Source organism: Aythya fuligula, chromosome 10 (genome assembly GCF_009819795.1).
Source record: "Aythya fuligula isolate bAytFul2 chromosome 10, bAytFul2.pri, whole genome shotgun sequence".
NCBI lineage: Eukaryota > Metazoa > Chordata > Aves > Anseriformes > Anatidae > Aythya > Aythya fuligula.
The window spans coordinates 17,789,887-17,815,734 of NC_045568.1; the positions used below are offsets into that span (position 1 = coordinate 17,789,887).

Consider the following 25,848-nt stretch of genomic DNA (forward strand, 5'->3'; position numbering starts at 1 on the left):
TTTCAGACATGTTACAAACAAAAATCAAGAATATTTTTCCTTGTATAGCTCCTTTCAAAAAAAAAAAAAAATCCACTGACAGTTCTTCATCCAGAAATGCTTTATGCTCTTACATCATCGCCAATGAGAGGTTCTTAAAACCTTCAGTAAGCTTATAAGCACTGTTCCACAGGGAACCCGGAGCACTTGATTCCCAGTGCAGTGTGCTTTCAGACCACGTCTCCTCCTCGCAGAGCCCAACTGCTGCTGATGCCTTTTCGTTTGCAAGTGCCATTAGCAATGCAGCAAGCAGGGCTGGCAGTCAGGGAGGAGAACTCCAGGTGTCCTGGTATCAGGGTCAGCCCCCACGTACCCATCCCTCCATCAGCTGCTGCCTTTTGCCCAGAATTACGGGTTTCCCATAACTAGAGTCCTTTATTACGATCGTTGACAAGAGCATCACCAGATGCCCCCCAGTTGTGCCAGTTCTACTCAGAACAGGACTTTGACTGTAAAGGTACCAGCCTGGCTGGACATGGCCGTGGTTTATCCTTGCTGCTAAGGGGGGCTCAGGTGAACCGCTGACCTAGAAATAGAAGACTCTATCCCGGAGCCAGCTACTTCCCCATATTGCTCTGTGTTTTCGCATTTGAAGCATCAATAAATACCAAGTTTCATTTTTTCACATTTGAAACTTCTTTCTATTCTTGGTTGAGCTTTTGGAGAGGTTGGGGGAAAATTAGGGACTGTCCACAAGAGAAAGTAATGCTTTGTAGTTTCGTTATTTACACATCTGAAGACCGCATGGAGCCTGCTAGACTTTTGCTTCTAACAAAAACCCTGAAAATACAAACTTTACAAGCATTTTTATTTTGTTTTTTTAAATGGAGCTCACATTCAGCTAAACCTCTTTAAATCAGAGTGCTTCAGAACTATTTACATTTAATTTTAACTTTTCTTCTCAGTTCTACAAGTAACAATACCGATCTCAGTGCTGTTCCCTGAGGGTTACATGAGTATTCTCTCCAGGATTTCTGAGTCCCTTCCCTCCTCTCCTATTTTCCCCTCCTATTTCTTTTTTTTTTTTTTTTTTTTTTTTCTGACCACAACAAAAAGTCTCTGGACTGAAGAAGCATCTGGTTTGATCAACCCTCTCGCTCCATATTTGGGATAAAATACACCAGCCAGGCTGTTTGCAAGAACTGTCCAAAGCATACAAAGACCAGGGAGGAGAAATGCAACCCTGTGCTCTCCCCCTGCTCCTAGCCTGTAACACACGAAGAGCTAAAAACAATTCTCATGCCCTTTCCCCCTTTTTTACTCGTTTTCTGCTCAGGTGAACACCTGCAGATTCCCAGTCATCAACACCAGCAGGAATTCTGCCTTAGGAATGAGCAAAAAGGGAATTAAAATAAACACAGGATTTGGTTCTGTGTACATGAATCACTATGATTAAAACTAAGCTTGTTTAAAGCAAAAACTTCCTCCATGAGCTTCTGTGTTGCAATACCGAACATAGGCAATAAACGTCTTCAATTTGCTTGCCCCTGTTCAGCGTGAAATGTAATAATATTTCTATTGGGTATCAAAGGTACATAATTAAATATGTGAGATATCCAGTGTAGCCAACTGGTTTGTAGCACTGCAAACCACGCCAACTTCTGCATTTTCCTTCACTGTAGCTGTTCCAACCATGTCATGTTAGAGAGAATTTAATTTCCTTTTTCCATTTCTTTTTTTCTTTTTTTTTAAAAGAGGAAACGCATGTGTTAAAAATATTACTTTTAAATACTTCAATTAGGCTTTGAAGCCTCCACTGCGCATAGGTGAGCAGAACGAGGGGTGTCGGGGTGGGCGTTTAAGCAGGGCTCGTGCTCAGCTACTGTTTGGCTAGAGACAGTCTGCGAGCTCAGGCACCAGCAGCACATCTGTTTCCACTGTAATCACCACAGCTCACCAATGAGGAGATAATTTCTTGTATTTTTTTTCCTTATTTTGCAGGAGCCCTTGAATTAACAGAATGCAAATATTGTGCAGACGCTCAAGTCAGTTATTTTGAGAATAATACTTCTCATTTCCCCAATTTTCTTTTTCACTTTTTTTTTTTTTTAATGAAAATGTTCACTGGGAAAACTTTTTTTTTGTTTTGTTTTTATTATAAAAATGTGTTCTTTCAGAAGTAGAAAAGTTAAGCATCTTTAAATAGTGCCAAAGAGAATTTTTTAGACTGACACAAATATCGTTTAGTAAATTACTTAAGTGTAGGCTCAGGCACAGACTTCGCTGAGGACTACAAACCTGATCCAAACACACAAGTCAAAGAACGCATTTTCTACGAAATACAGCGGGTTCTGGGTCAGGTATTTCGCATGTCAGGTCTCAACACTGACAAATTTCTGGTTCTTTTACTTGGAAATTATCAGGGCAAGAAGTCGCTTTCTGTATTAAACCACCAGAATAGCTGAGCAGCTTTGCCTGCAACAAATAAGAAAACATCTTTTGCAGGAGGCAAACAGGACAATGCCTACCCAAGGTACGAACACCCAGCACAACCAGCCCTGCAAATGAAGCAGTGATCGTGGAAACCCTGATGAACGTAGCTGGACGCTGGCTGAGCGCGCCAGGTAGGTGCCAGGGGAGCGCCAGCTGCAGCCGTGTGCCGTGAAATCCTCCTCTGCGAGCTCCTCACCTACGGAGGGCACGCAGGAGGGCTGAAACCTCCTCAGCTGCACGACCTCTAAGAACGCAGCATTTTGTTCTCCTCGAAGCAGAATTTGAAGAAATTTTGTGCCCTTACTGGAACCTGAGGGCCGATTTCATGCAGTAGCGAGATGAAGGTGTACGCTCCTACTCGCTTAAGCACCAACGTAACACGAAACACGGCGGAGTAAAGGTTAAGTAGCATTTGACTGATTTTTACCTCATGGGAACTGTAATTTACACGCTGCATTCATCCAAGGTAAGAGGGTTCAAATGGCAAAAATTAAAAGCCTGCAGTTTCCTACTTCTGTTTTTAACGTATCACATTGATGCACAGCCAGTTTTTAAAGTGATAAAAGGTTTCTATCAAAATATCAAGCAGCAAGAAGATGCACTGCTTCTACACTGTCAGCACCGCTGTATTTCACTGCATCCTTCCTTGCTCCTCACAGCCACTGCCAATGATTATAAAACAGCAACAGTCTACCTGCACTCCAAAAGGGCAAATTCACGTCCCAGACACCCAGCTCTTACAACCAAACCCTAAGTAGAAATTCCCAGGAACTGAAATAATTAATCTAATGTTGGTTAAAATATAAATTAAAAAAATATCTAGTAATAATAATGCAGATGTGAGGTCCAAGAGCCACCTGAGGCTGTTTCAGCAGGAGATGCTGCCACCTGCGATGCCCCAGGTAGGGTGCAGCTGGCACCTTCCTGCTCCAGGGGAATGGCCCCATCCGTCTGTGCAAAGAAAATGGCCATGCCCTGTGACGAGGATGCAAAGGTGACCACACTGAGACGTGCTCGAAGGTTTGGGAGGGATGCAGGGACAGCTTGGAGCACCTAAACCTGCTGTCCACCAGAAGAGAATGGAGAAGGGAAGCCAGGAGATGGGGGACTGCTCAGGGCCTCCTCACCAGACCCCTGCAGCTGTAGCCCCACAAGCCCAAGGTGCCCCTTTACATCCCTCACCTTTGGGCCAAACCCTGTCCCACACAGCCCGTCCCTGCTGGGATGCTCCCGGAGACCAAACTGCTAAAGGATCCTGTAGAGCTGCTGCAAGGAGCCCGGTACAGGGCAAACCCTCCAAACTTCACGTACACCTTTTTTTTGTGAGCAGTCATCGATGGGCTCTGGGCATTACAATCCCAGATACAGTTCCTACTGCACCAGCCGCTGCCAAGCAGCATGAATGATTTCCATCAGCAAAGCACAGCGATATTCAGCCGAGCTTTGGCAAAACGCCTGCTTCCCGTGGCTACTGCCCCCAGGACTACGCGCTGGCTCTGGCAGCACGCGCATCGCGGTGCCTGCAGCATCTTTGGGGTTTCTAAGCACCGTACCACCACGGATCCCAGCTCTGACCACCTTTCCTTGCCCATCAGAGCGGGGATGCTGCAAAAATTGGGAAACGCGGCTCTTTCTGGGTCAGTAAGTCTGTATTTTTGCCATGTCTGATTGGCTGGGGCAATTCCACTTCAGCGTTCGTGTTGACAGAAAATATGTGCTGAGAATTTTAGTGTTCAGGATGTTCTTTAGTCATTTTGGTGATCTGATGTGGCACAGGAAATATTAGTGCATATTCTGTGTTTTCAGTCACACTCACCTCGCCATTCTTACAAAACGACAACAGAGAAAGAGGCAGATCACCGAGACTGAAATTATGAGCAATCTGACAAGAGTCAAGAGTTGGGGGAGGAAGGTGATAAAGACTCAGCCAAATGTTAAACTATTAGTTCATAGCCTGATATTTTAATTTCCATCCCGCTCTCAAAAAAAAAAAAAGCCGACCTCCAAATTCGGAGTTTGATTCAGAAAGCACCTTGCAGCGCCCACCAGCCCCTCACCTTGCCCATCAGAGGTCCAGACCGACCCCAGCACTGCTTTCCACACCCTTCCGTACCTGAATTTCATACACAATTAGGCGAAGATAAGCTATCTTCCACCTACCTATTAAAGTTCATACCACCAAATACGTCAAATCAAAACCTCGCTGCTCTTTCTGCAGGACTACGAGTGTCAGGCTTGGTCAAAGGGCACTTTGGATTAACTATGCGCTGAGGCCACTGCATCAGCTGCATCGGGCAGTGCTCCCTCTGCTAATCAGCAAATCTCTGGCATTCTCTCCCCGATGCAGAATAAAGCTGCTCTTCCTCTGGCAGAAGCCCCAACGTACAGCTGTTGCAGCTAGTACACGATTTACACTCCTCTGAACCACCACAAGGGAACCGAGCGGATCCCAGAGGCAGGATCTTCCCCTGTTTATTTCTGCAACACACATTGCTGAGGATGGTCTTAACTTCATCCTGCGGAACTGGCACAGCGCTTCACGTTCCCGACATTAATTAAATGCCTACTTTTGTCTGTGAACCTTATTACAGCATGCAAGGCTCTATCTAGAGAAGTTCAGCAGTGTCAACAAAAAATATCATGAAGTTAAGTGCATATCTTTCATTTAATACAGTATTTTTTTAAAAAAATCTACTAAAATCCAGCACAGAATGGAATTGCACTGCAAGTTTTTCCAAGAAGTTGCTTTGAAAGAACATTACATTTAATATCAAGACTTCAAAATAATATATTAAAGGTTTGCACAATGTTGAAAAACAAGCAGAGCATCACCCTAAGCTCCAGTTCATCTTCCAGCCCAGCTTCTGGAAGACCAGGAGCTCATCAGGTCATAACTGCAAGCAGTGAAGGCTCCCAGAACAAGGTTTGCTTCAGGAGCTGTGGGCACCGGGGTCCACGGTCACGCTCCCACCCCAGTATGGCACCAGCAGCCCCACAGCACTCCAGCTCTCCCTCTCTCCAACCCTAAAGCTGCAGCCCAGGAGCCAAAATTCCCCCGGGGACAAAGCACGGCCTCTGCAGCACGCCCAGCTCCAGCTAGAAGAAATAAGGGAGAACAGCTGGGGCTGAGGCCCTGGGCACCCCTGTATCGAGCCAGAAGATCACAGTCCGCTGGAGACGAGTGGTGCTGCAGACACACAGCCCTGCTCCAGACTCCTCGGGCTTTTTGGGCAAGGCAAGGGGCTCTCTGAACCACGGGCTGCCTTCTCCCCCAGTTTCTGACTTGCCGTAGGTTAGCCTAATTGATTTGTGTTCCTACCGAATTAAAGACACAGCACGCAGACAGCATGCCAGTGAAAAAATATGGCAACAGCAAAAGTTTACAAATTTAATTTGCAATTGTTTTAGCAAAACAGCTCAGTCCACTCCTTCAGTTTTGGAAAGTAATCAGCTTGTGCTAGAGGAAGTTACCAGCTCCCAGGCACGAGCAGCATAACACAGGCTTATTTCATAAGAGATGCAGACCAGTTTTTCGGTTAAGACGACGTGGATATTGCAAGTGAGACAACACCACACGCTGTAACGTCGAGGACTGCAGAGCCCAGAGGCAGGGACTCGGAAGGACAGTGCCGGAGCACAGACCACAGGCCGAATTTCACTTCACAAGAGACCCTGGCAGAAGATTCAGCCAAGCCCCCAGGAGCAGCTTCAGTGCTGCATGGGACCAAACACCGAGCCCGTCCACAGGCTGCCCCCAGCAGTCAAAACAGGGGTTTTGTCGCCTACAACGAAAGGGTTAAGTCAAAATTTCAGTCCCCTGGTTCAGACAGCTCAGCCAGCACTCCCTGCCCAAATTACTGCAGCGCATACATCCAACAGATGCCGTTTAGACAGGGGCTTTCCTTGCCCCGAGGTGCAGTTCAGTTTGTCCATTCTACTGTGCAATTACAGAATCAATAAAACATCCCTTTGAAACTCCCTGGACTAGTGCCGACACGCAGACAGTAGTCAAGCTGACATTTTTTGCTGTTTCCGTTATTACTACCGTCAAGCATTCTGAGAAGCAAGACATCAAAACCCCGGCGCCGCAAAGCAAAGGAGGAAAAGCAAGCGCAGGGCTGAGGTTTTGTTCAGCGCAGCGCATCGCTCCCTGCGCGCTCACACGGCACCAGACGTCCCTGCAAATAAAAACCTGCTCAAAATCATCAAAACAGGCATTGGAAAACACGGTGTGTTCCTGACAAGCACGCGTGCCCCATCCTCTGCTTCAAACACAGCAATAGCCCCTTCTGCTGTTTTTTGGGGGGCTATGGGGGAGATGGCTCGTGGCAGAGCACCTGCCCTAAGCGGCGAGGCTCTGGTTCAGGGTGCAAAGGGCTTGTTAGGAGCAAGCACCGAGCGCCCTGTTGCTCATGCACGCGGTGTGAGATGTGGATGCTGTGTGTAATTGGGAGGTGGGGTGGAAAGCTCGCCATCCATCTGCTTCGGAGCGCGTTGCCTAAAATGCTGAAATAGGACTGGGAAGCTGGAGAATGCCAGGAGTGGGACCTGAAAAGAAAAAGGCAGGAGGAGGACGACAAAGAGGGGGGTATGGAGTTAACGTGTTCAATCGCTATTCCCTCATCGAGCCAATGATTCAAAGGAGACTTATATAACCGAGGACGTGCCCAGCAGAGAGGCATTCGCTGCCTACGAAGAGGCAACTTTTTTCCCTCCTATAACAATTAGCCAAATCTGCCTAAATAAATGGAAAATGTAACACTGAAGGTCTTAAAAACACTTCCTGAAAATTACCATCTTCAGATGTTTATTTTCCCACTCACTACATTAATTACAAATTATTTAATCATTCATTCTGAGCTCTAAAACCTGGCATGTACTGTCAGCATCCCACATACCTACATCTTCAGAAAAAAAAAAAAAATAGAATCTTCCCAACTACTACTTCTGCAAAAGAATCTCTAAAGCTTGTACCTCTGGCAAGCCCCCTGCCTCGGTTATCCCATACAGCAGGCAGAGCATGGGATGCAGCAGGGCGAGCTTCCCCAAACCCACCTGCCACGCCAACCACAAGCCAGGCTGGGGAAGACCACCCTGGGAACAAGGAGCTGCTCCCATCCCCTCAGCAGCTAATTGCTGAATCTCCCTTAAGTAGGCATTAGGAAACACATGGGCTTCACAGGGGGATCTCACGTTCACCCGTGAGCAGCCCATTCAGAAGGCTTCACTGCTTGGAAGTAGCGGCACCGGTGAGTTTTGGGGATGCTCAGCACCGTAACACAGCAACACATGGCTCTTAAAAAGGTTTTGTGCTTTGTGGTTTTAATAATTGTTTGAATCTCTCCACTCTTTGCCAAAGGTTATGTGCAGATCCAAGTGTTTACAAACAGTAATAAACCCCTAAGACCAAATACTTTAATTCTGAAGGCTCTTTACACACTCATGGCCCAGGAGAGGTAGGACAGCAGGAGCCACGCTGGCAGCAACGCAGCGAGTAGGAGAGGAGCACTGCACCCATCCCACAGACGTGGCGAGGAAGGCCAAGTAGCCTGCCTGGTTTCACACCAAGCAGGTGCCTGAAAAACAGAAACCAACTCTCCCAGGCTGGCAGGTTAACTCAGAGAACTGTATTTCCTTCCAGAGGACGCTCACCTGTCTTCCAGACCGACCCTAGGCCAAATAATAACTCATTTGGAGAGCAACTTATTTTGAAGAGGTTTCACATTCGGCTGTGTGCGCAAGGAGGAGGGAGGAGGGAGGGTGTCTCACATTCAGACTGAGGCTCAGGATATATCATATCTTTTCTCCAAACCAGTTCTCTTTGTGGTATAAGATCATGGGTGTGTTAACTGTAAAAACTCATTTTAAAGTGACTGAAGTTGAAGATAATAAGGTTGTGTCATCTGTACAAATATTCTGTACTGGAATGAGAAGGCTGGTCTACCAAAGGAAGCTCTGGCTGAACACAAAACAGTCAGAGCAACAGAAACTGAGAAGATCCTCAAGCCTGGCTTGTTAGGAGTGACCTAAAATGGCCCAGTTTTGACTCACCCTTCGCTACCTCCCCCATCAGAGGATTCAAAGAGAAACTGCAATTCAACCTTCATTGCCGTAGCACAACTGCAACACAACTATTCTCTGTCATAAAAGAGAAAAACAAGCTGTGGGTGCCTGAATGCTGATAGATCACTTTTGCTTTAAGAGTATATCATGTCAATCAAAACTAAATTCCTTATGCTCATCACAGGAGCTTGCAACCAAGCAATACAAAAAAAAAATCTCGTTTGAGTTCAACCAGTAATGTGTTCGAAGGCTTCCCAATCTGCTCTGTCTCTGGCATCAGCATCAGACAGGGAAGATGCAGAAGAGACTGCAAAAAAAATAATAATAAAAAAAATCACTTGCCGGGCAAGGGAGAAAGGCCTCTAAACCAAAATAAAAATAAGCATTAAGATGTGTGTGCTGGACTAAAAGTATATCCAGCAGGTTGAAATGTGCTATATCTTCCTCACTGGTGAGGAAAGACCTCTATAACTCACCACGAGCTTTGATCACTGGTGAGCTATCAGCTATTTCTTTGCTGCTTGAGTAAATATAAGTCATTCACAGCTGAAACATAATTTCTCTCTCTTTCCCCTGCCACTATATGTTGTGTGTGAATATGTCTTGTATATAGGCACACTAACACACTGTGCTGTTCAAATACACATCAGAGTTCACCAGATGGTGGGGATTGCCAGACACTCGTCGCTGCCATGAGTTAGGAGCCATGGTGTAACTCATGAATGATGTGTCTAAGCTGTAAGTGCATTTTGCATACTTACATTACTCTCACCAGCATAAAGCTCTGTTTTCTTATTGTGTTCGACCGGCGAAAGCTTATAAGCATACAACCTAGAGGACTGCTGGGGATCTTGTGTTGTTTTGTTTTTTTTTTTCTTTTCTTTCCCCTCCCAGAGACAGAGCTCTGAAGGAGCTATTTTCATCCGGGGGTTATGATTCACAGCCGCGCGCGCAGGATTAGACGTGGTTTCATAAAGCCGCGTCCACAGTCAGTGCCCATGTTTGGGCACAATCTAGAATCCAACCTCAGAAAAAACAAAGGTGTTTTACCAAAAATACTCCAGGTTTTAAGAGGCAATCATCTTAATTATGCATAGGAAAAATATATGAGATCGGAGGCAAGGTTGCGCGTACGGGCCTCAGCACGCAGTTGGGCATTAAGATATTTGGGCAATAAATTATGTGAGCACAGGATGGTAAGGATGTGAATGCTGGGTGAATTGGCAATTTCCTAGTCTTTAATTAATGATGGTGTTGAGAAAGAATGTGGCCTTCCTTCTAAATTAACAATGCTTTTAATCAGCAAGTGAATCTGCCTGCTTAAAGCGGAAGGAAGCTCTAGGCTTGCGAAGGAGCCGAGCATCCAGAACGAAGCTGAAAGCCTGGCACGGCGCTCATGGTCCTGCCAGACCCTTGTTACGGCCTCCAACACAGCCCGCATCATCCTCAGGGGCTCTGACAGCCAGCGGTGGTGGTGAAAAAATGAAAATCAAGGGGGAAAAATAAAGTTAAGAGGGAGGAGGAAGGAGAAAGGACTACGCAGAGCCTCGCTGTAAGGCCACCTCTGGTGTCAGAGGCAAGCAAGGACATCTTGGAGCACCCAAATCCCTGCTCCACCAGGACAAACCACCCCTGCCGATACAGACTGGCTGTCTGGCAGCACTGCTCCAGAAGGAGAAGGGATTAAGAAGGAAAACCAGATCTGAAAAGTGGGGAATTGCACACCATCTCCTGGGTTTGCACACTGCAGCTGCTTCCATCGCTCGCAGAGGCGCCTCGGTGAGCTCCAGCCAACTGGAGGACGCAGCACTCAGCTCGCCGATAACCGAGCTCACCGTGTTAGAAAGCAGTCATTTCACTACTGCTCTGCTAATCTATTCCTAGCAACCACATTCGAGCCGTCGAGATACTGAATATAATTCACCTTTCTTATTTTTAGCCCTTCACAATTCCCACCTTGCAGACTGTTGAAGAAAATCGGTTTCTGTGCCATAAATGCTCAGAAGAGACACAACCTTAAAGGTCAGGGATGTATTCTTACCTAAGTATGAAATCTTAGAACGGTCTAGTGGTTTTGAAACATTAAAAGAAGAAGGGGAGGAAAGGAGGGGAAAAAAAAAAGTTACAAGCAGCATTTGTTATTTTAAGGTTTTACAAAGGATGGGATGCCTCCGAGGGTTAGGGCTTCAGCTCCAGTTAAGCACACAAGTTTGCTATCCAAAATTTCTTTGAACTAACAAAATCCCTGGAGGTTATCAGATTGGGCTGAATATGGACTAAGGTTTTCAACTCCTCCCCTTTTATCTGTAAATACCATGAGAGGAGCTCTCTACCACCGTAAGTCAAATAGTTTCCTGTCTTGGCTGGGAACCACTTAGGCAAACACTTGAGGCCATGAAAAACAGTTTGATTCGGGCTGCGGGGCAGGAGAAGGCGCTGTCAATCACTGCCAGCTCACCCCAGCCCGGTTTTGGGGAGCGTGTTTCAGCACGATGTGGCTGGTTACGTATGAGCACGGCACATTTCTGACTCCCAGACACCTCCGTGAGCCCAGAGGGAATGATGTCTCCTCCAGCTCCCCCGAGCATCTTCCCCCGGCACAGGGACAGTCACCCAGCCCAGGTGTCCGCACCCTTACCCGACCATCTCCTCCTTCCCAGCCCACGTTAGCCTCAATGAGCACTGAAGAGCCCAACCCCATCGGGTATTCATTCCCCATCGTGTGACAACAGACGTTTCACTTCCAGCCAGAGCCTATTCAGATGGAGGAAGAAAACACGGCCTCAAAAAGTCCTCTGTCTGGTGGAAATGTGCCTGCCGGGAGCCGAGCACACACTGCATCGCCTGTTCTTGGGGGCTGCACTAAAAGCGAGGACCTGGCTTTATTTCTTTGTTGATGCTGATATAACTTAAGAGGCAGAAAGAGATGAATCTGGGAAATCTCGGGAACAGAAGACCCGTAGAGCAGGCACAGGCATCCCGCGCAGCCCGCAGCATCCTCGGGGTTATTTCTCTCTCTAGGAGCAGAGCAGCGCTTTATGCTTCATATACGTGGTGTGGAAGCACGGCTACACAGCCCTAACAGCAAAAAGCAGGGATGGCACATTCCAGACTGAAAAGGGTCAGTCTGAGAGATAAATATACATAAAATTAAAATAAAAATGTGTGTAAATCACGTATGGAAAGTCGACAATTTAATTCAGGCTAGCGAGAATAGCAGGGCCCCCTTCCCCCTCTAAAATCAGACTCAATTCAAGATGTCTTTCAGTCCTTTTCCCACAATAAATACCAAACCTTCACCATCCTATCACCTTTAAAAAGAGAACGTTTCATCTCTTCTTGAGCATCTCAGCCTTTTTATTCAACTAGACTAGCCACGGGCAGGATCTTCCACAGTGACATTTTCAAAGCTACTTAAAATGTTTCGACTGCCCAAGTTCACACAGATCTGAAAGTCTCTTTGGCAATTCTGCAAATCTCATCCTAAAACTCAAAATCCTTCTTCGACGCCAGGTGCTCATTAGCCTCAGAAAGGGCTGGCTCCAGCGAGCTGCTGCAGGAGGGAGCCCCGATGCCCCGCGCCAGCTCCCTTGTCCCTCCTAACAAAAACCATTTCACACCGCTTAGCAAGACTTCATCTTGCACCAGGAAAGACGTGACATATCTTAAGATTTGGCTCCAAAAACACATGATAACTAGAGGGAGGCTGCAGAGAAATGAGCTCAGAAACCTCACCAGGGGGTGCAAAGCCAGGTAGAGGGCTGAGAAATGGAGCAAGGCAGGGGCGAGCTGGCTCCAGCCCCAGCTCCCTGCCATAGCACCCTTAGGGGAGCTCAATTCCTAGCTAGTAGCCCTAACGACTTCATTAAACAGAGCACGCAACGCAGCCTGGGCAGGAGGCACAGGGAAGCAGGAGCCACCCTCGTTTCTCTCCGGCTGCAGCACGCTCCTCGATGCAGCGCATGTCCCAGCCATAAACTTAGCCAGGCAGTCGCTTCGGTTGCCTGCATGCTGACTACAGCCACGGCCTCTGGATGCAAATTACTGGCTTTTATAGGTTCCTAAAAACATTTCACTGTGTCTACTGAACAATGTGGGAGTTGTAGAAAGGGCCCGATGATGGCAATGATGTAATTAAAAGCTGTGAGTGGGAAAAAAAAAGCCATTAGATTCCTTCCTTCAGACAGAAAAAAACTGGTAAAAATGTACTTCTTCAAAGTAGTTTAAAAGAAAATGTCAAAGTAAATAAATAAAAAACCATGCTCAGTCCTCCCCCAACCCTCAAGTTTCCAATAGCTTCCCCGCTCAGTGCCCGTGAAGGAAAACATATAGGCTGGAGCACGTTCCTAAGCCATATACTCTATCTAGAAAAAGAAAAAAAAAAACAAGATAGAGAAGCTCTCCTATCTAATCACTGTCCCCGTCTGGTAGTAACAGAAGTTACTATCTCTGCCTGTTCGTCAGGGAGCTGTGTGCAACGAAGCGGTGGCTGGGGCTGATAGGGCAGCGTGAGCCACGGGGCAGAGCCCCCGAGGACACACAGCGCTTCCCCCAGGGGGCTGACCACTGGGACACGCAGGGGACCTGCCCCTGGCATCGCCCACCCACGACGGGGATCTTCTGAAGTGCTATTTCCCCCAGCACGGGCTTAAAGAAAGGGCACGGTTACAGCAGAACGAGTGGGGGAAAACTCACATCCTAATGCTGAGTGTGTCTTCCCAAGCCCCAGCGACTTACTGCAAACCCAATTCTACTTTAACGTGGATTTGGTATTAAAAAAAAAAAGTGACTTGTGCCAAAAGGAAGAAAAAAAAATAGTACTTTTGGCCCATGCTGGCCCCACTGCCCATGTACAGCGCCGCGTTTGGGCACATCTGGGGACGAGCCGGTCCTGAGCCGCCTGTGCCCAGCGCAGGAGCTCCCTGCCACGGTACGCTACCGAGCGCTCCAAGTACAGGCATGCTGCACAACATTTCTCCAAGCATTAGCTGTGGCCTCAAACAATCAAGGAGATTTTTTTTTTGGCTTTTTTTTTTTTTTTTTTTTGGAGAAATGATCAAACCGGGGGTGGGGACAGAACATCCTGCGTGAAACCGCATCCTGAACAAGCATCACCACGATTCACTGTAAATAAATACTCTCTCCTTGCAGCACTTCCGTCAACTGTCACTGCCTTGGCTCCAATCACCTTTCAAGTCCAAACAGGAAAGCAGAGAAAAGCGAGTGAGATGGCAGATATGAGGTTTAATTTGCTTTTCACTGCAGTTTTCATTGGTGGTGCGCTTCCAATTCGTCGGCATTGCCAGCTGCCTGGAATCACTCCTGGACCCAGTTTTTTCCTGTTAACCTTCATAATTGTATTATTATGGGCAAGCCCACAAACTGCGTTACAAAAAAAAAGCTGTAAAAAGTGCAGCTCCTACCCTTTATTAGATAAGCAGCCAGATTCAAACCCTGCTGCTGCAGACAGAAAGGCAACTGAGATTTACTAAAGATGTTTCTTCACCTCTGTTTTACATAATGCAAGATGTGACTGTTAAAAAAAATAAAGCGTACACGGAGCGGGGAGCGCAAAGGGATTACGGGATGAAATAAGTTTGACCTCAATTTTCCCGAAAACTTATGAAAACATTTATATAAATTTGGAAAGATCAAAGATGCGAGAGGATAGCAATCCCGGGCGGGAGAGCTGAGGCAGAGCTCGCTCGGTTCCCACACGTGAGCCCTGCTCGGGGTGGGGACGTCACACACCCCACGGTATTTTGAGCAAGCCGCTGATGGAGAAAAGCCTTGGTGCTGCCTCTCGTGCGCACCCCCTCGTGGGCACAGCCACCGGCACCCGCAGGCACCCGGGGCCAAGGGACAAGGCAGCCCGCGGGGTTGTGTTGGTCCAGAAGTTGACAAGCAAGGGGAAAAAAAAAAAAATCCTAAACCTCCATCAGAGGAAAGCCAAGCGCAGACCTCTCGCCTTCAGGAGGCAAGAAAAGACCTTGGCAGCTGCAGCCACCCGGGTGGGGCGTGCCGGGATGCTCGGGATCCCCTCCCCGCTGCACATGCACGCACACAAGCAGCAATTTAATTAATAAAAGTGAAAATGAAGTACTACATGTAGCAGCAAAGTATTATTAAAAGCTGTAATGTCTCAAAGGTTCCTATGAAGTCATGTTCTTGCAATTCGCTCCTAAGAATTTAAAGACAAAATTACATGCTTGGTAATACTCCGGGGAGCGCACTTTTCTATGTGGCCCATTGTTTGTGTATGATGCATGGCTTTGAGAAAGTGGCATTGTTAGAGGGACTATAAATCACAAAGGGGAAGTTCGATTTTTTTTTAATTTATTTTAAAAAAAGTCTTGTTCCAGACAGGGCTTTCCTCAGCTGCAGTTTTCTGTTTGTCTCAGAGAATGAACCAGCAGCAGAGCCACAGGCGTGTGCCAGGGGTCTCCAGGCGCTCAGACGATCATCTCCCTTCTCTGCAGCCTCTCTGGAGGAGCAAGCACACTACAGCTGGGCCCACAGGTTTTGTATCTCTAATTCCAAGAGAACGTTTATTTTTCTAAAGATAACTCCTCAAGATAAAATCTTGAATATTCAAGAGCAGCTCTAAAGCTTCTGCACTGCCTTTTGCAAAGTTTACCTGGTGCGGTTTGCTTTCTTAGTCTTCTTCAAGTGATCTGTTTTTAGTGTGGTTATTTACTCTTAGGTGTATTATTTCTGAACTTGGAACCAAAGTGGGCTCCACGCACTTCAAAAGCAAAGAGCAAATGCCAAGATCATTTACTACCCACACATACCCACCCCATCCTTCACCCAGCGCACATGAACTAGCTAGTGGCCTGCCTCCCAGAGCAACCACAATAAAGTTATTGCTTCGATGAGGCAGACGTATTTTACTTCTCACAAGAGCTGGAAACTCAGTACTCCACAATGCTGCCCACTTAAATTTCGAACTTTAAACCAACCAACAAAAAAAACCCACAGCCCAAGACACAATGGGTATCACAACAAAACTATCCCAACAGTTGGAAGGTAACTCCTTGCTAAGACCAAACCACACAAAGCAATTTGCAAGGCAAAAACCACCACCTCCTTGAGGGCCAAGAACAAATTAAGAGATGAGAGTTTCCAGGCTCTGAAAGTCCAACCAGGCAACACTGGAGCACAATTTCCAGACATGGCCAAGCACTCAACACCACCTGCTTAGAGGACAGGAACCCCAGGGCACACGGCAACTCAACTGGGCATCACCTTCCTCGAGGGGATGCATCCTAAAACATAGATCATGTGCTTCACACCCTGATTAGGCAAGACAGATCTCTCATGTTCCTATGACCTGCTCCATACGTCTGTATTTATGTGTTTTATGCATTTCTTCTTCATGCCTACTCATACATACCAAAAAAACTCAAACATTTATTCTCAATGCAAAGAAATATTCAACTTTTTAGAGCAAATCTGAAATATCAGCTGCCAATACCTTAATGGGTGCGCTAACGTTCCCAGCGTTCCAGGATTGCCACTTTAAAAACCAGAGCTCTATAAATTAAGTTTCCCTGACACTCCATCCTACATCACCGTATCTTCCAGTCCACGCAACTTCTGTCCTACATACGCCTGGGCCCTGCTCACCACGTTTTTGAGTACGGATGCTTTCCTGTTACAGCATATTATGAGTATAAATGTATTTTACTTCTTTTTTTTTTCTTCCAAACTTAGTTACAAGCTAGTAACAGGTTAAGCTAAGTGGCAGACATCTAGGCAGACACCCCTGCCTCGACTCCCAACTGGCATAAATCAGCACAGCTCCACTGACTGCAGGAGAACCAAGGAACTGTGTCAGTTTATACCAGCTAAAAATCTGACCCCGTTCATCTGATTTGTCTCAAGACAGTCACTACATTCAGAATGTAAGAAGAATAAATTAGCATGGATTAAGCCTCAGAAAACCTGCTTAGGAAACTTGACTGTGTTAAAATACACATACTGACGTTAACATCATTCACTCATAATTGTGCAGCTTAGTAAGTCGTATGGTCTAAAGACTATTAACTAATAGGATCAGTCCGGCACTAGTTATCCCGAAATATAAGGGAAAATAGCCTTTCTGTTTAAGAACCAAGTGCTTGCAAGTTTACGATGGCTGACTCAAGAAACACATGGCACATTCCTCTGCCAAAACATCTGCCTCCTTCAGGAGAGCTGACTTCATCCAGCGCTGGTGGAAGGTCTCTGTCTGCCTTGTTCTTATAGCACGAGCCTTCGGCTGCCAACGGGGCACGAAGGAACTATTTATGCTCCATAAAAGGCTTGGACATGGCCTGGAATACATGCAGAAATGAGAGAGCTAAATCAAGCTAATTATTTTGAGAACTTCCAACGAGAAACATTATTACAATAAATTCCACGTGTTTCTCTCAACTCCTGCACATTGTGAAGGATTTCCCGTCCGTGTGTTCAAAAAAGCCATCATATGGAAACAATTACAGCGCACAATCTTAAACCGACTGGTACCAATGCAAGGGCCGTTGACCCATCTTTATGGGCATTTTAAATAATTTATGTCCAACTTGAACGCAATCTGCTCCACGTGACATCTTTGACCCGAAGCGTATCGAGGTTTATGTTGGGTTTCTTTCACAACCTGTCCCCGCCATGGGAAGATTTGATCTATACTGTCACGAGATGAGCTCCTTACTACCGGGCACCAAGGCTGGGCTCCAGCACCACTTTACCTGCCGTGAGCCCCCAGGCTCTGACAGACCCTCTCCAAAATGAGTGGAGGGATGTGGGGGGCGGTATCAGCAATCCTGCTACCAGTCGGAGAGGCAGAGTGGCCAAGGAGGCACTTCGGACCTTCTGCGATGACGTCTGTGACCACAAGCTAATCCACCCCAAGCATGAGCTTGACTTAAATCAAAGTGATTTGAATCACTGATTTTAATCATGGCTCATATCAGAAAGCAGGAAACATGGTTTAAATCATTGATTTTAATCTTGTTTTACATTTGTACTTTTATGTTTATTTTCTTAAAGAGAGATTGATTCTAATTGGTTAGCAACTTAATAAAATATGACCTTTTCATTAAGTTTAACTCTTCTTCCTGCAAGCAAGACTATAGATTAGTTTCGCATTCATTTGCATCCCTAAGTTTTAGGTTTTGATTATGTTAGAAGTTACCAACTAATTAAAATACTCTTAATTTTGTTACTTGCACAACTCTTCCTTGGTTGAAAAGTAGAACTGCAACAAAATGTGAAAAACATTTCTATTCATTACATGCCAGTTACTTAAATATGCTGGATACATCCTAAGTTCATGCAGTTATGCATGTAAAATATTTACTTAATATGATCTGTTGCAAGAACATGGAATATATTAGGAAATCAGTGGTACTAGGTCTCACCTTCTCACACCTTTATTTTATTCACAGATTGGAAAAGGAGAACGAGGTTTCCTGTCTTTTCAACTCTCTGCTAGTTTCTCAGTTTTTAATCGAATCAGCAGAGGGATTCCTTTTACCGTTCTGCCCCATCTCAATGAAAACAGAAACCAAACTTCATTTACAGAAGAGGTCATCAGCAGCTAAGGCCCAGCAATTTTAACATATTCAAACAGAAGTGAACGAGCTAGCTTCAGTTCGGTGTCTGGGATTACTTTCTTTAAAATGTCAACAGAAAAAGTACTTAATTTTTTAAAACCAACACACTAATTGCAGGTTTCAGTATTACCAATTTGAAATCGCATTTAACTAAGATTTTTAACTGAAAGCTTGCAGCATATAAATAAAAGTAACATTTAAAAGCTGTCTGAAAATCACCCATTTTGTCCTGCCAATTTAAACTGTAGGTCCAAAAAACCTCCAATGGCTTAAACTTGAAGCAGGAGATTACTTTTTGTCAACTGTCCTGGTAAACAGAAGAACCTTCCCATTTCTTAAACTTCAAGGAGCTGCTACAGCTACAGAAATAGTTTGAAAAATGGAGGGGAGCTGCTTGAGCCTACCGGGCACAGGGCAGGCAGGCCGGCAGCGCTTTGGCCACCACCACCACCACGTTGGTAGCCCAAAATGGAGGCCTCGAGTACAGCCCTCGCTGGCCAGGCGGCGTGACAGGCCCTTCGGCCTGCACCAAGGACCATGGTGGCTGTGTGGCCCCACGGGCGACAAAGCCACCTCAGCGTCACACCAGCACTGCCAGCTGTGGGGAGGCCGCCGATTTATAGCGGTGTTTTGTGAAATAAATAGGCACAAGTTGAAACGCAGCTGTTCAGCGGCTGAGGAGCTGATACAGAGCTATTTAAATGACTCCTCACACGTCAAACACTTTAAGTGAACACTGGGGCCTGCATCAGGGAGCATTTCTGCCCTGCTGGGACACCCATGGGCAGCGAGCGTGGTGGCAGGGTGGGGACAGGGACGGGGCACGTGGCGGTGCTTCGCCCACTGCTGCAAATGCCCCAAAAAGGCTCCCTGCAATCCCCACACACAGCAGGTCAGCCAGTCCTGCCTCCAGAGTCAGCTTCCTGTGTTACAGGCTGCCTGAATCCCCTTAAAAACTAAAAAGAATAAGCTGAAGGGGAGAAAACAAAAAGGGAGCAGGGAGGAGAAAGACAAGAAAGTTGCTCCACTGACTGCAGCATCTCTACCACACATAATTCAAGGACTATAGCTAGTATGAATCAGGGAGCAGGGGGAGAAGGATTTTTTTCTATCCTTTTCCTTCAAAGAAACTCACCAGAAATAAACTGGTATTCCAAAGGCAAACGCCCAACACATTTACTTTTGGCAAACCTAAATAATAACAGAATAACCCCAAATATTGCAAAGGAATGATTCGTAGAACATGTGGTAAATAAAAGTTTTACAAATCCCCGGAGTGTTACCACCAACACTGAATGTGGCATTTCTTTCCTGAAGAATTTACAAATCCAGACTTTCAACAGAAGATTTAAAAAACAATAATTAAAGTCTGCCCAGTGAGTAACAACCATTTGGGTGTTTCCTTTGGACTTCACAAAAAATTACAATTACATATAAATACTATCTAAACATACACGCGAGCTCAATCAGGAGGGACCAAAAGGGAAGAATAATACAACTCGCAGGCAATTAGTTCAGAGAACATAAATACATGCTATTCTGTACACCTTTAAATACAATCTCATAAGTTTATATTTTGTGGTAATTTGAGATCCCACTTTGACAGTCTTGTATGCACCACACACTACCTCCCTATGAAATACACACATAGGAAGGTATTCGTGTTCTTGGTTAAAGCCAGATTAACAGAACAAGCCCTTTTCCAAAAAATGCAATTTAAAACAGAAAAAAACAGTTTATAATAAGAAGGCCATTTTACTGTTTATTTTATAATTCTAAGCAAATGGATGTAGCATAAAGCTATGATTATTTTCCTGCAGTCATAATATACGTGATTTAGAGTATGTTTAGGCAAAACGTTAACTGAGACAGAAGTCTGTAAATGGATAAAGAATTAGGGCACAAAAATGCAGCACACTTCTGCTAAACCATATACAGTCTTCTGTGCAACTTTATTTACTGTTCATAGTTCACTGCAAATGAGTGAAGCTGTCTCTAATGCCATACAAATTTGGATATCAGCTGTCCTATGCAAATTTGACTCTAATTACGTATGCATTACTGAGCTATGAAATAAGTCAGTGTGTTGTGGTATGTGAATACACATCCCGCTCTTGTTTTTGAGCATAATAGTTTTCAGTGTCTGCTGAGCGTTCATATCCTGTGGACTTTTCCTTTTTTTTTTGCTCCCCCCTTCCTCTTTTTTTTTTTTTTTTTTTAAATGAGACTCCTTTTCTAAATTAAAAAAAAATAAAAAATAAAAAAGAAAGGAAGAAAGGAATTAAGAAAAGAGATCATTCTATTTTTTAAGCCTGTTTTAAAAAGCAATATAAATTCCAGCTACAGGCAGACCTGAAGTAAGAAGGGAAGACTGTATTTTATATTGTATAATGAATTAGCTTTAAAAAGGTTGAAAAATAAACAAACAACTACCCACAACATTTTTGTGAGCTCATTATGTACTAAGCAAGAAGTAATTTTATCCTTATACCCACATTTTATGTTTTGGGCACTTCTATTTCATGTCCCTTGACACCTTTTCCAATAATCCATCTACTTTATATTGGAAAGCCTCACATGAATAAAACTTTACGGCACTACAGGCATTTAGCCTTCCACTGACATTCCTGGCCTGTTCAATTCTGCAATTCAATCAAAATCAAATCTCAAAATCCTCTTGTCAGCCAGCACTGCTTTCATATGCCCGAGCCCTGTGTAAGGATAACTGCATCCAATCTTTCCCCCAAGCAGTGCTTATATTGTTTTATTACAGTTCAATGAGTGGAGTTCAAAATTACATGCAGCTGCCTACTACTGTGGTCTGTCTGTGTTACGCATGGACACAAGTATTGCCCACCAGGCTTGAAATCATTCACTTACTGGTCTGGCAAGAGAGGCTGTGAACACTTCATTGTATGGAAGAACATCCTGCCTGCTAGATCTAAAGAGGGTGATGTTAGCAGATCAGTCCCTTTATAAAAGGATTGCGAAAGCCCTATGAAATGCAACTCAAACGCGCTCAATGTTAAGCATGTGGCTACTGCACATAAAAGCAAAGATAAACCTCAACATGCACTACTCATTCTCAGAAAGCTTGTGAAGGAAGATAAAGGACTGGAGAATAAAAGGCATCTTACAGAGTTTTTATATGTGTTTTAAATGACGAAGCTTCATTTAGACAATTTTTATCTTTTCCCCCCCCCTCCATAATCTTTGCACTGAAACAAAAGGACGGAACACAAAGCTAATTAAATACTATTTAATCAGATGAACAATGCAGCGACTCAAAAGGCAATAGCTTAAAAACTCCTGCTAGCGATAGCTCCTGTACAGCACGGCTGCAGGGAGAGATAGCATCAAACCCGAGCAGGATTCCAATCTGGCACTCGCTGGGGGCCGGAGGTACAGCGAGTGTCAAGAGGCTTCCTCCCGTGTTAAAACAGGGGTAGGGAGAGGCAGGAGCCACAACCCGAAGGAAGGCAGCCCACACTCACACCCTGCCTGGCCAGGCAGCAGCAAACCTGCCCAAAACCACTGCAGCCAGCGGCAGCACCGCTCTCACCACGCACGAGACTCCGCCGGCAGCACGAGCGGCACGAAGCGATGCTCCTACAGGTTAACGGATCGCCCTTCGCATTAGCGCTTGGGGATCGTTTTCACTTCGCTTTCCATCAGCATTTCACAGTATTACAATGACCAGAATCAAAAGAAGAAAAAAAAAAAAAAAAAGACTTTTATCAAAGGCTATTCATCAAATATTCTACCATGACTAAATTCTGTAAGACTAGCAAGTGAGAAAACAGAGGCGACACGCAGTTAGACATCCTGCCGAGAAAAAGCTCTCTTGGAGATGAACCCCATTACCTTTCAACACACGGGTCTGAGAACCAAGCTAACCACACAACAAACCGCTGACCTATTACAGCATCACAAAACTGCTTGTCCACGAATCAAGTCTTCATTCCCTTTTCAAAAAAAAAAAAAAAAAAAAAGAGAAAAAGAGGAAAAAAAGAAAAAAGCACACTCAGCTGCTGTGCAAGTGCCTACACATTGATTGTGCAGCAGCAAAGCCAGCCGTAAGGGTATCCAGCCCTTGGTACTGCTGATAGCCTTCATTAAGAAGTGGCATGGATTATCACATGTGCTCCATACACCTATTAATCTATTCCTACATCTCCTTGGACAAAGGCTGGATACAGAAATCTGGAAATCAGATGGCAGTGACTGTCCCAGAGACCCCGACTGCCACCTCCAGTACAGAGGTGCTCCCCCAGGTGAGGCATTAGGAGACAGCCCACGGAATGAGCTTTGAGCTCTTGTTCCTACCAATGGTTCATGGAGGGCCAAATGTCACATCTCTTATGTCTCTTTATTTAGGCCGTGCTGGTACAATGACAGGTTTGGGAACAAAAACTGAGGGTGTCAGGATTGCTGCCATATCAACTGCCTCCTTCCCATCCAGGTCCACCCATGACACTGCCCGGCACTGGGCTGACACTTCCCCAGGACAGGAGGGTCGTGGTGTGGGCACACCAAAGCCCCAGAGGAGCTCCTGTGCAGCTCCCCACGGTGGCCCTGTCCCCAGACACCTCACACACTCGGAGTTAAGCACAGACGTTTGGCTTCTGGGGAACTCGAGCACTGCAAGGCACTTCGTGCGCACGTCCACCAGCCCCTGGCACGGGGAGGTCCCCGGGCCACCAAGGAGCACAGCTGGCCAGCGAAGAGCAAACTGAACACAAGCAGGCAGTCAATGGGAGTCCACTCCACGTGGATCAGCAGGTATTATCCCTGGCAGCACGAACAGCACGTCAACATTACCAAATCCACAATTCGAAGCAAATCACCCAGGTGTGTGCTGGGGCTAGGGGAAAAAGTCTGACTCCACATGCACGCGTGTAGGAAGTGGCAACGTGTCACGTCTGCCTGCCACCCGGAATATATTTGGCAGCCTATAGATAGGAAACCAAGATTCATCCAGCACACTGGGGTGAACCCTGGTGCTCACAGCACCTTTGCACCCAAATTTTTGCTGCAAAGCCAGAGAGGTGCGTGCCCAGGGGCCACAGCTCCCACCTGCCCCCTTTATCGCCACCATCGCAGTATTTACCGTAACGCATGTGACTTAGTGAAGCCCTGGATTCATTAAATGAACTCCTCCATTAATCAATCAATCAATCCAGCACAGAGCAGTTGAAATATTGAATTACTTAAGACCAGCATCTTTATATAGGACTTTTAAAGGCCTGCTCTGGAAGACCTTATCCTGGGTAATTAAATTCTGCCTCACGTGGAGAGGAGCACAAGGCAGCCGGGGAGGCCCTGCTGTCCACAGGCTGCGAGCACGAGCTTGGTGCTGCCCCATCCAGGGCATCAGCAAGGTTTTATAGGAGCAGATTCCCCCAAACCATCCTTGAAAGCAGCCACCTGCCTCAGCTTCCCAGATACCAACAGCAACACCTCCTACTTGTTCAATCAGGATAGCTAATCAATTAATTAAGAACACTAAGATCAGGATTGCTCAATCCTCGGCGGTGGCTCACATCCAGCTGATGGAGTGGGCACAGGGGAAGGAAGGAAGAAGTGCTGGCACTGCGGGAACACCTGAATGCATGCTTGGTAGTTGCAGAACCTGTCATGTCACTAAAGGTTATCTCACTTCACACAGGGGGAAATTTAGGCAGAGAGAGTTGAAACATGTCCCAAGATGCACAGAGAGCTGGTGAGACTGTCAGTAATGAGAACACCGACCTCTCATCAAGGGGACTGCTTTCATCCCAAAAGCCAGGCACATAAACTGCTAACGTGATCGGTTTTGTCATTGGTGGGTCCACCTGAATCAGTACACTGGGACAGCAAATTTCAAGAAGTGACTTCTACACTTCCATCTTCATTTCAGTTTGGATGAGACTAGTGTAGCTATACCTATCAATGAGGGAAAGGACATAAAATAAAACACCATTCATTCTATGCATATAATCTGTTCCAAATACTGAAAAAATTCCTGAAGAAAGCTTTCGCATAGCTTGAGAATTGCTGTTTCCTTTGGACAATGAACTGAAGAAGCTTCACAAGACTTGCTCAAAAAAAGACTGGCCCACAACAGCTACACAAAATTATTTACTCCTATCTACTTCTGTCCATATGAAATATTTATATTTTAGCTATTCTAGCTACAGAAGTGTGACTGAAGTCATTTTAACCTCCTATATGCCTGCTCTCCTGCCTCCAGCCCTCCTCACCACCAGCACAGTCCCTGCCCCAAGCAGCAGCCCCCAAAACGCACGAACTACACGCACTGCTTCTGCCAGGTACAGAGGGAACAGAGCAGCAGCCTGGAGATCTTGGATAGGACAGGACAGGACATACAGGACCCAGAACCAAATAAAGTACAACAATACGAATGCAGTGTTCAAAAGTAACTATTCTTTTGGCAAAGACAATAGAAGAGGAAAAAAAAAGACTTGTTACAAGTCCTAAATGTAGGAGAGCACAGCATGGTAACATATTGCTGTGCATCCTTTATAGAATTACATCCAAAGCTATATTAAAATAACGTTAGGGTTGCAAAAAACAGGCAACAAAGTTGGCAACCTCAACAGCTTACCCATGCAATCTTGATTTGCACCTTCGGAATAACTTATGATCAAGTCTTCAATTACACAATCGTGTTTTATTCCATGGGATTCCCACCTAAGATGTAACTATTAAGCATTTTTTACCCCTATAAAATCCATATTCTTAGCACGTATCGCTTACTCAACACAGACCATCCAGTACAAAACCACCAGGCTCCTCCTGACCACTCCCCCAGATCCCTCCCTGAGGTTTCAGGGTTTGTGATGTTATTGAAAGTCTCTTCACCTGTGTTTGCAGGGATGGCTGATGGCATCACAACCACTTGGCTGGCGGAAACCCGAGAGGAGGTGAAACAGAAGCTGCTGCTTTGAGCTACCCAGCAACTCGAGGCTCCAATCTGAGCCCACCATGACTCACAGCCTTGGTGGGTGCTACCAACCCCCTGTGTTATATGGACGGCCCCAGCCGGCCTCAGCTGCGGTTGCAAACCCCAGATCACTTCTGCAAAACTGGCCGCAGGTGTCTCATGGTGGGCACGAAGAAATGAGGAACGGGGAACCACGTGGTGAGCTCAGAGTGCTTGGGTTTGGATGACGTGCCTGAGCCCAAACGAGGCTCCCTGGGAAGAAAAAATATAAAGCAACAAACTACACAATCGTGTCAAGGGAGTTTCACAACGTACACAGCCGGGAGGCTCGGTTAAGGCAGCCTATGCCACCTTAACGCTACCAGTTCCCAAATCTTAAGTGCCAGACTGTACCATCTTGAAGGTTGTTTCTAGATACATCTGTTTTTAATATATGGCATTTCTCGAGAATTTTTTATTCTATCTTTAACAAGTGAGAAGTGAAACGACAACAAGGAGCAGCCACGAGCAGGGTGCAGAAAGGAGACGGCGTGACCCCGGCTTTGGCCAAGGAGAGCCGCGCACTGCAGGTCTCACAGCCTCTCGCCGAGAAGAGAAGCACACATGAACAGCCACAAATCCGAGGTTTCCTCCTGGTGGGACCACGAACAGCACCCCAGCACCCTCACACACCTGGAAGTGCCCTGAGGACTCCAAGGACCCCAACACAATGCGTGGCTCCCGCTGCTCCTCGGGGAACCGCTGCACCGAGGGGCCACCAGCGGCAGC

At 45.9% G+C, this 25,848-nt stretch overlaps 1 protein-coding gene across 1 annotated transcript in view; it reads right to left on the reverse strand.

Annotated features, from left to right (window-relative positions):
* FOXP1 (forkhead box P1) overlaps positions 1-25,848 on the reverse strand; it is a 360,388-nt gene that overhangs the window by 266,807 nt on the left and 67,733 nt on the right. The gene's annotated exons all lie outside the window — the stretch shown is intronic.